The sequence below is a fragment of the Rhinatrema bivittatum genome, chromosome 3, assembly GCF_901001135.1.
Source record: "Rhinatrema bivittatum chromosome 3, aRhiBiv1.1, whole genome shotgun sequence".
Classification (NCBI taxonomy): domain Eukaryota; kingdom Metazoa; phylum Chordata; class Amphibia; order Gymnophiona; family Rhinatrematidae; genus Rhinatrema; species Rhinatrema bivittatum.
Window position 1 is genome coordinate 98,986,460 of NC_042617.1, and position 17,384 is coordinate 99,003,843.

The window sequence follows — 17,384 nt, forward strand, 5'->3', positions numbered from 1 at the left end:
TTCCAGACTCTGGAGGCCATGAACTGTGGAGGACCCTTTCTTCAGGGGTTATGCACTCTATAAACCTCGCCTAGGCCTGTTTAAAAATCAATGGAGGCTACTCTGATCCCTTCATTGAACAGAGAGGCACCAGACAAGGCTGTCCCCTCTCCCCCCTACTCTTCGCTATCTTTCTGGAACCTTTAGCTATCCGGATAAGGAATAATATTGCTATTCAAGGCTACATCTTAGGACAACACACATATAAAATGTCAATGTTTGCCGACGACATTATGCTCACTGTCGGATACCCTGCTTCATCCTTACCGGAGATTGAATCTGAGCTTGCCCAGTTCAATGTGGTCTTTGGTTTCAAGATTAACTGGGACAAATCTGAAATCCTTAATATTTCTTGCCCTCCCCAGATGGAGAGCGCTCTGAAGCTTCGTCACCCTTTCAAATGGGCCACCACTAAACTTAAATATCTGGGAGTCCACATAGGCAAACAATTAAAAGATCTCTACCAACTTAATTACACCTCCTTACTTCAAAATATCGATCGCGATCTCAGTAAATGGGAACGACTTCCGTTCTCATGGCTAGGTCGGCTGTCCACTCTCAAAATGAATATTCTACCCAGATTTCTCTATTTCAGACTTTGCCCATAGCCATTTCCAACTCCACACTCAAAATTTGGCAGCGGAAACTCCTCTGATTCCTATGGAGACACCGCCCACCCAGGGTAGCTCGAATAGTTCTTTTCCAAGCTAAAGAACACGGGGGAATAGGCATGCCCCATTTAGGGTGGTACTATACAGCTGCTCAGCTTAAGCCCCTAATTGATTGCCACAGGGTATCAGATATTAAACAATGGGCTCAGACGGAACAAGTTTGGATCTCAGACATGCCCCTGCACGTGATACCTTGGCAGCCCAGAGCAACATGGCGACCATGCCCGGACATGGCACCAGCACCAGACATACTTTGAATGTAGGATCACTATGGAAGGATAAACTAGTGGGTAAAGTATCCTATTTCACACAGACAGCATTGTTCCATAACATTACATTTCCACCTGGCCTTTCTCTGTCAGTCTTCCCACACTGGAAAAGTTCCGCGTCACTCAGATTTCACATCTTTTTTCCCAGGGTTCACCCTTATCGTTTCCAGCATTATGCGCTAAGTATAATTTTCCTAACGTTGAATTTCTCTCTTATTTGCAAATCAGTCACTTTATTTCACAAGCGAAAAGAAAAGGCTCCTTGGCAACTGAGAGATCTCTTTTTGAAGGTTACTGCTCCTCCACACGACCTCCTAAAGGCCTCATCTCTAAAATATATAAGATCCTGAACTCTAGACTATCCAATAAACCTTATTACTTACAGACATGGAAGCAGGATCTTGACTGCTGTCTTTCGGAAGATCATTGGTCGCGGATCTTCACCAGACTATCACATGGCTCGATATCTACATGGATTATGGTATTCAAATGGCACCTCACACCACTCAGACTACATAAATTTTGTGCCTCCTTCAGCCCCCAATGCTGGTGGAACTGTTCACAACCAGGATCCTATCTTCACATGTAGTGGGATTGTCCTCTCATCCAACCTGTCTGGCAAGTCATTGCTGCTACACTCCAGAAAGTTTTACGAGAGCCATGCACACTGACAATTACAATGGCGCTCCTCAACTTACCAAACGACACCTTTTCCTCGCCAGTACAAACCCTCATTTATCAGCCACAAAAATGGAGATTGCCAGGTCATGGAAGGATCCTGCACCACCCACTCTTGCAAAGATACTAGGTTGTCTGGATCGGATTTGCACATTGTACAAGCTAACAGCTCTCCACCACCACAAACTTCAACATTATAACACCATATGCGAACCCTATTGGATTTGGAGATGACTTCCTCTCAGTGACGTCAATTTTTGATGACAAGTGTCACCATCATTCCACCCATGAAGACAACGAAATAGACGATACCATTCTTATTGACTCTTGATGCATCTCATGAAAGGGGGGGGGGGGAGGGAATGTATTGTAATGTAATGTACTGCAATGTATCATTACTAATTTTGTCATTCATTTTTATGCTTATGGCTATATTTATTCTGTATATCTATTGCTGATGACAATAAAAACTGTTAATTAAAAAAAAAAAAAAAGGTTACATTAAAGAGCTACATTCTACTACTCCTGGGCAATCACCTGGCCTGAACATTTCAGTGAAGTACAGTTGCTGCACCATTGACACATCAGCCATATATGCAAGAATAACTTTTCTACTTTTTATAAGAAATGAGCTGGGAACTTTGAAATGAGTTACTAATAAATGTATTCTCTTTCTGATGAGCACAAAAGTTCCTTTCTGGGCACTGATGCACTAGGGTTGCCAACTGGCTCCAGATTTTCAGGTCAGGTTGATCCATTCTTGGTTTTACTCCCATGCATGCAGGTACTTATAGTCTGGATTTTCTTAGGGAATGCAAGAGGGAAATCAGAATAAGTCCCAGCATGCAGTGGGGTAAAACCAGTAATGGATCAACCTGTCCCGAAAATCTGCAGCCAGTTGGCAACCCTTACAGAAATTTAAGATCAAAAAAACAATTACTGCTACAAATTCCATCTCCAAAAACTACAAGACTAACTATAACTCAAGAACATGCCTACTCCGTCGCAGGTCCTATCCTATGGAAAACTTTACCGCAATGTCTGAGACTAATCTCCAACTCTAAAGAATTTAAAAGGCACTAAAACATTACCTTTTTACTTTAGCCTTTCCAGATCTTTGTGATCACTCAATTTCCAACTGACAGCTTCTCTCCTTATCCTTCTTCACATTCTCACATCATTTTGATAATATCAGTTTGTCATTTCACCACCATGATATTTTAAGTTTTTATAATGTTATTTTGTGGTTATCTTCTTTTACCTTTTATTTTAATTTTTTAGCTTTATCCGTTGTTTTAAGTTATTTTAATTTTGTTTATCCAAATATTATGAATGTTTTGTTGTGACTCGCCCCGAACCTTGGAGGGTGCGGGATACAGATACTTTAAAATAAATAAATAAATATGATTCACAGGAGTAATCACTAAATAGAAATGGTTTGAGGCCACATAAGAAAGTCAATAAACGTGCTTAATTGATACCAGTGTCCAAGCCAACTAGCATGTTTTCCTTGAAAATTATCCCACAAAAACTATCCCCACAGAATTGTACCTGCTAATTTGTCTGCAGGAAATTTTTGAGGAATTTTCTGTACATGCTTTTGAAAATCCAAAAGTATGTGCGTAAATGCAAATGCCCTTGGGATCGCCTCCACTCAGTCCAGGAAAATTGATGCATATACAGGACATAACGCTTGTAAGTTTACCCACATATTGAGGTGGACAATTTGATAACGAGCCATTTCAAGGGGTAAAGCACTAGTGTACTCTTAGAAATGCTTGTGAAAACATCATGTTATTTCCCATCCAGCCCATTTTATTCAATGGGGGCTCTTCAGTAATCACAAAAAAGAATTACTTAGGACAGTCATCTATTGGAAGTTTAAATATGACAATCAAAATAATATTACGCAAATGGGGAATTTACTCATAACCAGCTACTGCATACTTGACAACCAACGGTGCCATATTATCATCATCACAGCCCTTCTGTTGCCTGTAATGCAAAGTCCACAATGCTGAAATACCTGAAACAGGCCATGTTTTGATTTATAATCTTCTTCAAGTGTCTATTGCTCTACATTCACCGACACATTGTCTAAGTGATTCTTTTGTGATAATATCTTTTGTCAATTAAGTTGGTGGTTTCTTAAATAGTAGCATTATGACTATTGAATAATAACGGGTTTTCCACGTTAAAAATTTAATGTGCACCTTAGTGAATCAGTCTCATAGAATCTATGCTTCTTGCAAGAAAACAGAGTTATTCATTAGACGGTTTCATTGAACATTTAGATACTTAGTCCAGGTGTTTTATAACATTTCTTAAGACATCTAGTCCATTCTGCTGGAGGAACTGCAGACAGCAGTTATAATTTGGATTTTCTTTTCCGTATTCACCCTCCAGCGATAAAAAATAGTTTGAGTGAAACAAGACCAGAGTTATATCAGAATTGTCTGAGACTCATGTGCAGGAGTCTTTCATCCCAGCAACACCCATTTCACTTTCAGAATCATGCAACGTGTTTACCCATTAGGGTTTACATGAAATAGTTGATACAGAGAATGTAATCCTGTTCAGTACAAAATACCTATTGAAGTTAGTCACTAGGAGACTGTACTGTATATATATATATATATATATATATATATATATATATAGAGCTATTTTTTAAAATTATATAGAAGATGGTCAGTTTTCTGTGTGCACTGTTGCAAACTCAATACTGTATGTAAAGTGGAAAAAACTGAAAATTATGAATGGTATAATGGAAATAAATTGTCAACATCATAAAAAGATGTTGATTAGACCTTTATAGCTAATAGTATGTGGAACAGACTTATAGTACTCAAATGCATTCTTATGAAATCATTTTCATATATTAATAGATTACCTCCTACTGTATGAAACTACCAGATTCTATTCAGCAGTTTTCCACACGTCTATTATAGGACCCAAATACATCATATTTAATTTTACGCTCACTCAGTTATAAGAAACCTATTAGCCTGAGTCTGCAATTTAATCCCTGAGTATTATGTAACAAAACATTTTAGCTCCCTTATGTTTCTGACAAATGTATTTCCTGCTGCATAAGCTATGGCAGCACTTTATGACCTCATTCTGTGAAAGTGCTGCAGAGTTACCTACCCAGCTGTGCGGTGTCATTTATTGCAGTCATTATGAACACTGCTAACTGCAGTGTATTTTATAATGAACAGTATTCCTATTGTCACCTGTTATTCAAACAGTAGGAAGAGAAAAATTCTCTAATAAATGATACATGGCCCACTATTAGATTGATTTGAGTACTGCTTAACTATTAATTGTCCTCTTAGAAACTGTTTACCTCTTTCACGTACAAACCAGATAAAATTGGCTTTATTCTCCTAGTAAATTTCAGGTCAAAATTTGAAGATCCTTGATTCAACTGATTCCAGTACAAAACCTGTACAGTAGTACTCTGATAGTCTTTACTGGAAGAGCAACGGAGACAAATAATCCACTGCATACAGAAGGGACATGGCTCCACATATTAATAATCACAATTTCTTTAAAATGTAAACATAAAAATCACAGGCTGGACAGACAGATCACATTCACATTTGGCAACCTCAACAGATGTCTCAGTAGTAGGAGCTTAATTGAGAGATCCTGTCTGTGATTTTAAGGACTGCTTTGAATACTTTGTGAAATTTAAGTTTGAAGTTACATCCAAGATGAGTTTTTATTTATTTATTAAAACACTTGCATGCCGCATTATCCAGCTTTCCAAGCTGCTCACAGCAGAATATCAATAAAAATAACACATTAAAGGTTTTCTTGACTTTTGCATAAATAATATACACAGACTGGATAGGACAGAGTCACCACTATGGAAATATTCATTTTTCTTGTCTATGTTTCTTCTGCTGGTTACCTAGACGAGAAGAACAACTCGTTGTGCATCCTGGATGGGATTCATAAACTGAGAATGCACAAAATGAATGAACTTGAGATCTTGGCATCCTTGTGTCATTTCCTCCTGCCTCTTTGTATTAGCCTTGTTTTGCCTCCATTATCAGGAGCTTCGAGAGCGGCGACGATTATGTGTTAGTTCTTTTCGACATCTCCGCCACTTTCGATACCCCTTGATGATAAAAAAACCTTTTTAGCTCGTTTGAAGTCTAGGGATTTCTGGTGCTGTTTTTAATTGCTTTTCTTTTTTTTTTTTTGTCTAAACAGACCTCAACAGGTTAGGCTTGGGGATGTTGGCTCAAAAAGGAAAGCTGCGACAAGTGGAGTTCCGCAGGACTCCGCCATGACAGTGATGCTCTTCAGCATTTACCTCGCCCCTATTTGTAAGATCTTTGCCTGCTTCAGCATAAAACTATAGAGCTTACGCCAATGACATCCAGTTTATGTTTCATATTCTCATTCTTGAGCTGGTATCTTCACGCTGGTATTTTTATGCCTTCATTATGTTAATTCTTGGCTATTCAATAATAAATTAATGTCAAACATTGCAAAAACTGAAATAATTATTCTCAGTTAATTTCCAGCAAAGTAATTTTCCAACTTCTTTTCAAGATGATAATCACAGCATTCCAGTTACCCACCCCATTTTATATTTGGTACCACATATTAAAGCTGTTGTCAGATCCTCATGTTTCAAGCTGTACAGGATTAGGAGATTGAAGTTTTTCCTTGAGCAACAAGATTTTTGTACTGGCCTTAAACCTTTGATTTTGGCTGGATTAGACTATGGTAATGTGTTATATACTGGGCTTCCAGCCAATGTACTGCATCCATTGCAATTAGTACAGAACTTGGTGGCGCACATTTTGACAGGAACCCAAATTTGTGAGCACATAACTCCTGGTTAATATCATTACACTCTTTACCTATAAAACGGAGATCTCAATTCAAGTTAGCAAGCCTGATGCATAAAATAATATATGAAGACTCCAACTATTGGATTAATACACTTTTATGTTTTTATAAACCAGCTCGCTTGCTAAGATTGTCAGAGAAACATTTACTTAAAGTTCCATCTATAAAACTGGTACATTTGGACATTATGAGAGAGAGAGAGCTTTTTCGGATGCAGACTTGGAGCATGGGTATTCTGGAACTTGTTACCTGAGCAGATTCATGCAATTGATTGCAGTAGTTCTTTTTAAAAAGTGCTGAAAACATATTTCTCCGAAGACAAAACAGAATGGCAGTCCTCAGGCATGGGATTGACCTCATCTGATGGAGCCCAGAATGGAAAACATCTTCTAGAACTTTGACTGATCCTCACTGAGCATGCTCATGCATGCATTATACCACATATCCATGCGGGGTCCCTTCAGTCTAATAATTTAGCAAAAGAATAAACCATGAAGTAGAGATCCAACTCCACTGGGAGGTGGGTGGGTCTTGAGAGGACTGACATCCTGCTGCCTCTGAGAACAAGGTCCTTCTTCAGTGTTTCATAATCCCTGCTGTTTTAATGACTAAAACCAATTTTGTGTCATCTGCAAATTTTGTCACCTCAGTCATCATTCTTTCTCCTTTTAGCATATTCATAACACAGGTTCCAATACAAACCTCTAGGGCATTCCACTAATGACCTTTCTCAATTTGGAAAACTGATCATTTAGGAGGAATAGCTTAGTGGTTAGAGCAGTGGGCTAAGAACCAGGAGACCAGGGTTCAAGTCCTGCTGTCACTCTTGTGACCTTGGGCAGGTCACTTTACCCTCCATTGCCTCAGGTACAAAACTTAGATTGTAAGCCCTCTGGGGATAGGCAAATACTTACAGTACCTGAATGTAAACTGATGTGATATCTCAGATGAATGTTGGTAAATAAATAATAAAACTTTGGTTTCCTCTCTTTTATCGAGTCATCAATCCACAATAGGACATTATCACTGATCCCATGACCTCCCAATTTATTGAGTGACCTCCCATGAGGCACTTTGTCGAATGCCTTCTGAAAATCCAAATACACTGTATCAACCGATTCACCTTTGTCTGCATGTTTATTTACACCCCCCAAAAATCTAGTAAATTGGGGAGGCAAGAGCTCCCTTTGCAAAAACCACGTTGAATCTCTCCCATTAAATCATGTGTATTTATGTGGTCACTAATTTTCAAGTAAATTTGAAAAGGTGCGCTCGTGCACCCATAAACGCGCATGCAAAAATATGCTTAGTTTTATATTGTGCATGCAAGTATGTGTGTACTATTTAAAATATCCCTACTGTGCATATGTTTTTGGGTCCTTACATGTGTCCTCACAAGCGACTGGCTGAAAGAGAGAGAATGAGAGAGTGAGCTTCTTTAAAGGGCCAATATCACACTATATATTCCACTGTAAGGGGGGGCAGTGTTACAAGGGTTACAGCCCTTGCACCCTAGGCAGACCAATGTAACACTGCACCCCCCCAAAAAAAAAAAAACCACCTCACCCTGAGTTGAAAGTGCCCCCCTTATAGTGGAATATAAAGAGAGAGTCAGATTGACCCTTTAAAAGAGGCACTCTCTCTCTCTCCAGACTTGCACCTCATTAGGCCCAGTAATAAAGTTACCTGCATAACTTGCAAAATTCAGGGGTTACACACATATGTCTTGGCCTCCTTATTCTTAATGCACACACAAGTATATACGTGCGTACGTCACGGCATCTTAAAATTTGCCTTGCTCGCACACGGCCCACCCCTGGAGCCCTTTAGAAAATTGGTGTCACATTGGCCACCCTATAGTCTTTGGTACTGTGGCTATTTTGAATGATCAGCTGCAAATCACCTGCAATTTCATTTTTGAGTTCCTTCAGAACTCTTAGATGAATACTATCCAGTTCCAGTGGCTTGTTATTCTTTAGTCTGTCAGTCTGAGTTATTATGCTCTCCAGTTTTACGGTGATTCCATCTAATTGCTCAGAGATATCACCATCAAAAAATGTTTTTGGTATGGCTATGCCCTGGACATCCTCCTCAGTAAAGACAGAGGCAAAGAATTACTTTAGTTTTTCTGCTATTTCCTTCTTTTACCTGAGTTCTCCTTTACCCCTTGGTCATCTAGCAGTCCAACCGACTCCCTCACAGACTGTTTGCTTCAGATGTACTTAAAAAAAGTTTATACTTGTTTTTACCTCTATGGCAAGCTTCTTTTCAAATTCCCTCTTACTGTTTAATTACTTCTTTTATCTAATTTGCCAGTGCTTATGCTCTTCCCTGACTTCCTACTTAGGGTCTGCTTTCCATTTTTTGAATGATATGATTTTGGCTTTAATTTCCTTTTCCACTTCACTATTAAACCATACTGGCTGTTTGATTTTCCTTTGACCAATTTTAATGCATGGAACACATTTTGTCTGGGCCTCAAGGATGGTAATTTTAAACAGTATACATGCCTCTGCAAGCTTTGAACCTTGTGCATTGCTCCTGTTTTTTTCTAATAAATTTCCTAATTTTATAGTTAAGTGCTACTTCAGTACTTTTCCTTAGTATAAGTCTTCCAGTGATTATATCAAATGTTATTACATTATAGGCCGGATTTTAAAAGGGTTATGTGTGTAAATTTCGGGGTTTATGTGCATGGCTGGGCCTTGCGCGTGCTGCGTGCATTTTACAACGGGCCCAGCTATGTGCGTAAACCACAGTATACGCAGAAGTGCTGGCTAAGAGAAAAGGGGTGGCCTGGGGGGACATAGTCTGGGCGGGATGAGGCGGAACAGGCCGGGACAGCACCATTAGCCGTTGTCCCAGAGAAGTGCGCCGGCAGCTGGCTGGCGCGAGCAGATTACTTCTGCTCTGGAGGAGTAGTAAATATTAAAATAAAAAAATTAGGGATAGTTAGGGTAGGTTTAAGGGGTGGGGAGGAGAAGGGAAGAGGGAGGAAGGATAGAGTTGGGTGTAGGAAAGTTCCCTCCCAGTCTGCTCTTTAATTGGCGCGGACTGGGAGGGAACTAGGGGAGGCCTGATTGCGTCACTGCACATTACTTTGTAAAATCCCCCCCCCCCCCCCCCGCATGCGCAAGTCATGGGCTGCCTGCACATACAAGCGCGAATTTTAAAATCCAGCATGGGGGTGCGCAGCCATCAGATGTTATAACATGCATGTGCTGAGGTGCGCATGTTATAAAATTGGTGCGGCCATGTGCACGTGCCAAGAACCGCACGCACATGGACACATGCGTGCTCCTTTTAAAATCGACCTCTAAGTGTACTGTAGCAAAGTTGATCCACCACCTTTATATCTTTCACCAGATCCTGCATTCCACTGAGGGCTAGATCTAATATATATAGGGTGGTCCGTGGAAAAATAGCCCACCTCCAATACCGTGCATTGGAGGCAGGCTACTTTTCCATGGGCCACTCTGTAGTTTCCATGCTCATTGGTTCTATGAACTGCTGTACAAAGCAGTCATTGATAGCATCTAGGAACTTTATCTCCCTTGTATGACCTATTGTGCCATTTACCCAATCAATACTCAGGTAATTGAAGTTTCCCATTATTATTGTGTTGCCCATTTTACTATCCAGTCTAATCTCTGTTAAAATTTTGCAGTCTGTTTTCTTAGCTTGTTCAGGCAGATGCTAACATCCCCACTACTATACTCTTCACTTTTGCCCTTGGAATTTCTATCCATAAGGATTCCAGAGTGCAGTTTGTTATCTTGCTTGACTCTGTCCTATCCTTAACATATAGTGCCACCCCGCCACCAATTTTATCTGCCCTGTCAATATAATTTGTACTCTGGTATCACAGTGTCCCATTGGTTATCCTCCTTCTACCAGGTCTGTGAGATGCCTATTATGTCTATAGTTCCATATATCATAATTCTCCAGTCTTATTTTTCAGACTTCTGGTGTTTGCATACCCAACATTTTAAAGTAGTTTCATTTGCATTTCTATTTTGATATGTATTCACATCCTCCTTATTATCACATGATACAGGATGTTTGGAGCACTATTTACCTGTGTTCTCTGTATTTAAATATATATCTGGGAGTTTTTCAGCTTTTACAATTACCTCTTTATTGGAACATTGTTTTAGGAGCCATGGGGATTGAACTTGCAGCACTGGATTTTTAAGGCCAGGGAATCCTGCAGTGGAACCAAGAAGCACCAAGAAGATCATAGAACAGTAGCCTAATGGTTAGAACCAGGCAAGCCAGAGTTTAAATCCCACTGCTGTTCCTTGTGACCTTGGGCAAGTCACTTCACCCTCCATTGTCTCAGCTACAAACCTACTGCCTGATTCACTAGACTTTTCTCCCATTCTGTGTCTTAGGGAGTTATTTACTAGGCCATGATATTTACTGCAGAGGGAAAAAATAACACAGCTGCTTCCAAAGTTCTGGTACTAGGTAACACAAGTTTGGAAACCATGTGATATTTTCTCCCACCAGAAAAAAATACTGCAAGGAAATGTTTAAAAAATTGAGCAGTGGTGGCCCCCCTTCACCCAGAGCCACCATCTTCTTAAAGGGACGCATCATCCGAAATAGCTTGGAGAGACAGATCCATTCAGTGCCACCTGATGACACCACCCACAGATCATGGCTAATTCAGCCCTGCTTATCGATGGGGAAAAAAGTAGCCAAAAAGAGATTTTAAAGTCATCCCCTACTACTGGAGGGGGCACCTTTTTTGAAAGAAGGTGGGCATCACCGCACGACTTTCAAATCTCTTTTTGGCTACTTTTTGTTTTTTTTACTTGTGGGCTGCCTTTCGAGGCAGTGGGGTATCAAGATCCACGGAGGGTGTCACATTTTGGGAGAGAAGCTGGTTCGGGCCCTTTAAGAAGCATCCCAGAGGCATTGGGATACACGTTAGGATCCCGATGCCCCCAGGAAAGCTCTTTGGGAACAGAGGATACCTGAATGTAATCTGCTTTGAAGAGGTGGCATATAAATCAAATAAATAAATAGATAACCCTGCAGAAAATACTAAGCGAAGTTGGAGAGACCCGCCTCCGGAGACTGCTATTCCCAGCGATGGGCTATTCTTGCTCAGGCTGCCTGGAAGTGGGATCTTTGTTCGCAGCATCTTTTTCTTCTGCCCTTTATGCAGTACATAAAAAAAAAAATAAGTGGGGCAGGCGGAGGTTCCTCTTTTATACAGTCAGCATAAAGGGATCTGCTAAAATGTGCTGTCTCATGAAATGCAAGTGGTGCTATGATCTCAGTGTTAAGAATGACACAACTCCTAACCAATAACCACTCTACACAGCAGCTGTATATTTTGGACTATGTATATATACTGTACTCTTGTATATAATTAACCTCATCTATCTCTCTTTTATTTCCTCCACCCCAGTTCATCAGCCCTTGTTAATTGTAACTGCATCTCTTCATCACATTTATTTTTGTTCTTGGTTGTATTCATCACACCCCTGTTTTCATGTAAACCGACATGATGTGAACGCTATCATGAATGCTGGTATAAAAAAAATCTTAAATAAATAAATAAAATAAATAAATACTTGCCTAGGAATCTTTATAATTCTCCTCTTAAGCGGTGCCTAATTACTCCCAGCCTTTGTGGTGACAAACTACACAACACTGCTTTCCTACATTTTCCTGCATGTTGTTCTTTTCTTATGGCTTTTTGCACTCAGATCATGTTGACATCACAGCCTGAGCAAGCTCGGTGCGGTTTCCCTGCCTTTTTCTACAGAGGGCTGATATTACCCAAGTGACTTTGCATGTTCGGAAAGGAATAAAGCTTATGCATGGGAAAACGAGACAGCTAATGCATTCTGTAGCTCTGAGCCAGGCAGTTAGAAATGCTTCATTATACACTCACTGTCACCCTATTAGGCTTCCTGAACAATTCCTACTTGAGCTTTGATTAGCAATTTTTTTAAAAATAAAAAGCACCAGCCAGCCCGAACTGCTATTCATCTGTCTCCTTTCTGACTGTGAAATGGGTGAATTGACCCCAGTCATTTATTTTTTTCACCTTATTAAACAATGAAGTACTCTTTTGGAGTAGTTTTGTGATCTGTATAGTACTTTTGATCAAATGAGTGCATCTTCTGCCTATCTCTCTACATTTGTAGCACACAAGTTCATGACTGAGAAACTCATGCAGGTGTGGCCCCTGCCTGATTTGGACACAAATACAGGGCTCATTAGAAGGGTCATGGGCCCAGAGCAGTACTCTTGCTCCCCAAGTCTTTCCCACAGGGCGGGGGAGGGGCAGTGGAGCAGAATTCACTTTTTCAAGGTCCTTTGTGGTTTGTTTTTTTTCTTTTCTTAGAGGCTCTTCTGCACACCAGTCCAGTCACAGCCAATCAGATCACGGCAGTGACACCAAAGCTGTTCAAAAATAAAAGTAGTTAACCAGTCTTCGATGGCAGGAAAAAACAAAATCCAGGCAGCTCACAGACATCCAATGCACCAAAATAGTTCAGCAAATATATTCCAAAGCACATATCTTAGTCTCTCATAATAGCAAAAATGCTGCACATCCTTAGCTGGTAAGCTCTCTGGAATAGGAACCCTCCTCTCTGGGTTCTCCCCTGATCCCTGTTATGGATACAGCTCTCCTTCTTCCACACTTCTCTTCCAATTCTACCAGCATATGAGCCTCTGGATGATTCTCTTTTCTTCAGAACCTTCCTCAGCAGGCAGTTTTCTTTCTGAATTTCCAAGACCATTCCTCTTTTTTTTTTTTTTTTACAAGCTCTCCAAGATGAAGAAGTAGGGACTTGCCTCTCTTTTCTTTAAGACAACTTTTCATTAACCTCTCAGGAACTCACTCTTTGGACCCCAAGACTTCTGGAGACCTGTCAGAGCCGGTGCAAGGGGATTAGGAGCTCTAGGCACCTTCTACCTTGCGCCCGCACCCCTCCCCCCCCCCCCCCGGTCGCTCCCCTCTGTCACGATGCCACCCCGATACCGGCCCCGATCGGCCTTCCGCCCCCTAATGACCCAGGCCTAGTGGTTCCGTCGGCCCTGATGACCGTAAGCCTAACCCACCTCCCTGGGGCAGGAACACTTCTTCTTCACAGCACCTTTCTACTGAGAAAGACACTTTCTTGGTCCATTCCCTGTGGCGGGAAAGACCACATACCGGCACCACTCTCTGAAGAGGTACTGCCTTCAGACTGATCCTCCGGTCTCTCCTTTGTAATCCCCTGCATTTGTTTGCGCACATGAGTTTTGTTAAACCTAAAACACCGCCCACTGGGGAGTGTCCAACCTTTCTAAACACTCCTCTCTACATTCCGACATTGCTCACGGGTCAGACTGTTGAGGCTGCGGACTCCTCACTAGCCAGGGGCAACTACTCTAATAAGGGGCGGATTTGGGGGTCCCCTTACACAGGTGATGTTTATCATCTGTTAACCGGCATAGTGAATGAGGGTAAGGGATGGGAGTTGATGAGTGCCACCAAGTGCCTGGTCAGCTTACGTAGTAAAGATCTTTTAATATTGCAAAGAGGGAAGGTGCACCGCAGTGTTAACCACGTTCCTTTTCTCATTAAGAACATCTACCTCTAAGTAGAGATTTCTGACACAGTCATGCATATTAGAAACACTAATAATGATCATCTTCCCAAAGTTTTAATTTACAACAAAAACTGCACTCAGCTTATCAAAATTGCAGCCCATTATGAGCAGGACTCCCAGTTTGTTGTGATTCCACAATTGCAGCAATTGTCACAAAGTTTGCTTCTTGCCATGGAATCTTTTATTGTGGAACTGACACAAATAGTTCTTTCACATTCTTCTCTGCCACTACTGTTTTCCCCTCCTTCCCACACACAACCACATAATTCATGCACCTCTGTATACTTCCTGGACATTTAAATAAAACACATCAAGTCATTGCTTCTTATTTGTGGAAAATCATGAACTGGAGTGGTTTACAGGCCTCCGACTCAAACGGAAGAACTAGACAGAGATCTGGTTGAAGACATCCAAAAGGTGGGAAAGAAAGGAGAAGTTTTGGTTGTTGGAGATTTTAATCTACTGGACATAGACTGGAGAATCCCTTCTGTGGAATTTAACAGAAGTAGAGAGATAGTGGATGCTCTGCAAGGGGCTCTGTTCAAACAAATGATAATGGAACCCATAAGGGAGGGAGTTATACTCAACTTAGTGCTCACAGATGGGGATGATGTCTCTAATGTCAGGGTGGGTGCTCACTTCAGCACTAGTGATCATCAAACGGTATGGTTTGATATCGCAAATAGGATACGGAGAAGTCACACGAAGACCCACGTTTTGAACTTCAAAAATACGGACTTTGTTGAAATGGGGATGTACCTGGCAGTATAACTAAAAGACTGGGAGAAAACGAGAGAGGTAGAACAACAGTGGGCCAAACTAAAAGGAGCAATTACAAAGGCAATTAATCTATACGTTAGAAAAGTAAACAAAAGCAAGAGAAACAAGAAATCAATCTGGTTCTCAAAGGAGGTGGCTGTTAAAATAAAAGCAAAAAAATAGCATTCAAGAAATATAGAAGATCCCAAAAAGAGCAACACAAGGAAGAATATCTGGTGAAACTGAGGGAGATGAAGAATGTAATCAAGAAAGCAAAAAGTCAGGTGGAAGAAAGGATTGCCAAAGAGGTAAACAGAGATGGCAAAACATTTTTCAGATACATCAGAGAAAGGAGAAAGGTAAAAAATGGTATAGTGAAATTGAAATGAGAAAAAAATCAATGTGTGGAGAGAGACAAAGAAAAAGTGGAGATATTAAACAAATACTTCAGTTTGGGGTTCATTAAAGAAGACCCTGGAGAAGAACCATCACTAGTTAACAAGACGTTGGAGGGGGTGGAGTAGACAAAACTCTGTTTAAAGAAGAGAATGTATTAGAGATGAGTTTCATTTTTCTGGGTCGGGTTTCAGTTCGGGTGCTTCGTGGAAAAACTCGTTTCCCATGGATCGTTTTTCGGCAAAAACAAAGCTGAAACCCGAACCCGGAAAAATGAATAAAAAAAAAAAATCTGAATCTGAAAAAAACCCACCCCAACCCTTTAAATTTACTGTATTACAACACCCCCCCCCCACCATCCCAATCCCTCCCAAGACTTACTAAAAAGCCCTGGTGGTCCAGAGGGGTCCCGCGAGCAATCTCTCCCTGCGGGTCGTCGGGCCTGCCACGAATCAAAATGGCACCGATGGCCCTTTGCCCTTATGCTCCTACCATGTGACAGGGGCCAACCAATGGCACCAGTAGCCCCTGTGACATAGTAAGGGCAAAGGCTATCGGTGCCATTTTGACTACTAGCAGACCTCAGCCCCCCCAAGACTTGCCAAAAGTCCCTGGTGATCCAGCAGGGGTCCTGGAGCGATCTGCACTCATGCCGTCGCCTGCCAGTATTCAAAATGGCGCCGATAGCCTTTGCCCTTACTATGTCACAGGGGCTACCAGTGCCATTGGTCGGCCCCTGTGACATCGTAAGGGCAAAGGGCCATCGGCGCCATTTTGATTGTAGCAGGCCCGACAGCCCGATGGCCCGGAGGGAGAGATCGCTCGCAGGACCCCGCTTGACCACCAGGGCTTTTAGTAAGTCTTGGGGAGGAATCAGGATGGTGGGGGGATTGTAATACAGTAAATCTGAAGGGTTGGGGTGGATTTTTTTTCCTTTTTTTAATAAATGTGCCCCCTCCCCTCCCCGCACTAACCCAAAGTTCGGGGAAAATCCGTTTCGTGGTTCGGGTCTCCTGAACCACGACGAATGCACATCTCTAGAATATATGGGAAGAGCTAGAAAAACTGAAAGTGGACAAAGCCATGGGGCTTGATGAAGTTCATCCCAGGATACTGAGACAGCTCAGAGATACATGACCTGTTCAATAGATCCCTGGAAACAGGAGAGGTGCCGAGTGAAAGGAGAAGAGTGGTGATGGTTCCACTTCACAAGAGTGAGAGCAGGGAGGAGGCTGGAAACTACAGACTGGTTTGCCTCACCTCGGTGGTGGGAAAAGTAATGGAAACTCTGCTGAAAGAAAGGATAGTGAACTATCTACAGTCAAGAGGATTGCTGGACTCAAGTCAGCATGGATTCACCAGGGGAAGGTCCTGTCAGACAAATCCGATTGATTTTTTTTAATTGGGTGACTAAAGAATTGGATCAAGGAAGAACGCTTGATGTGATCTACTTGGATTTCAGCAAAGCTTTTGATACAGTCTTGCATAGCAGGCTTGTGAATAAAATGAGAATCTAGAGAGTGAGTGCCAAAGTGGTGGCGTGGATTACAAACTGGTTGACGGATAGAAGACAGCATGTGATCTTAAATGGAACCTACTCTGAAGAGAGAACGGTGTTAAGTGGAGTGCCGCAAGGATCGGTGTTGGGTACTTGTTCAACATCTCTGTGAGCGATACTGCGGAAGGGATAGAAGGTAAAGTTTGTCTTTTTGTGGATGATATTAAGATCTGCAACAGAGTGGACATGCCAGAAGGAGTAGAGAGAATGAGACGTGATTTAAGATCAAAGATATGGCAGCTGGGATTCAATGCCAAGAAGTGCAGAGTCATGCATCTGGGGTATGGTAATCCAAAAGAGCTGTATGTGATATGGGGGGGGGGGGGGGGGGCGCGCGAAGGGCTGTTGTGCACGGAGCAAAAGAGGGACCTTGGTGTGATAGTGTCTAGTGATCTGAAGACGGCAAAGCAATGTGACAAGGCGATAGCTAAAGTCAGAAGAATGCTGGGCTACATAGAGAGAGGAATAACCAGAAAGAAAAAGGAGGTGATAATCCCCTTGTACAGGTCCTTGGTGAGGC